Genomic DNA, 396 nt, shown 5'->3' on the forward strand with positions numbered 1-396 from the left:
CATCTCTTCTATTAACGAATAAGCCTCATCAAAAGGTTTTGACATTAACAAACCACCAGCCGCAGAATCTATAATCGATCTAAGTGATCCCATTAATGAGATCCCACCAATCCAGTATAAAAAGTTTGAATTATCAATCAATCTAGTAACAAATGATGAGGGTATTTTCTAAGAAGATCTTTAAATCTCTCTCAAGATTTGTATATTGACTCTCCATCAAGCTGACATAAAAATGTTATGTCATTTCTAAGTTTAGCAGTTTTGGATGGAGGGAAATATTTGGAAAGAAATTTCTGTGAAAGTTCTCCCTAAGTTCTAATAGATCTAGGTGCTAACGAATTTAACCACATATTGGCCTTATCCCTTAGTGAAAAAGGAAAAAGTCTAAGTCTAACA

At 33.3% G+C, this 396-nt stretch overlaps 1 protein-coding gene across 1 annotated transcript in view; it reads left to right on the forward strand.

Moving 5' to 3' along the window:
* LOC110026500 (neutral/alkaline invertase 1, mitochondrial-like) overlaps positions 1 to 396 on the forward strand; it is a 40,291-nt gene that overhangs the window by 26,308 nt on the left and 13,587 nt on the right. The window lies entirely within an intron of this gene.

This window comes from Phalaenopsis equestris, unplaced genomic scaffold, assembly GCF_001263595.1.
Source record: "Phalaenopsis equestris unplaced genomic scaffold, ASM126359v1 Scaffold000374, whole genome shotgun sequence".
In the NCBI taxonomy this organism is placed as follows: Eukaryota; Viridiplantae; Streptophyta; class Magnoliopsida; order Asparagales; family Orchidaceae; genus Phalaenopsis; species Phalaenopsis equestris.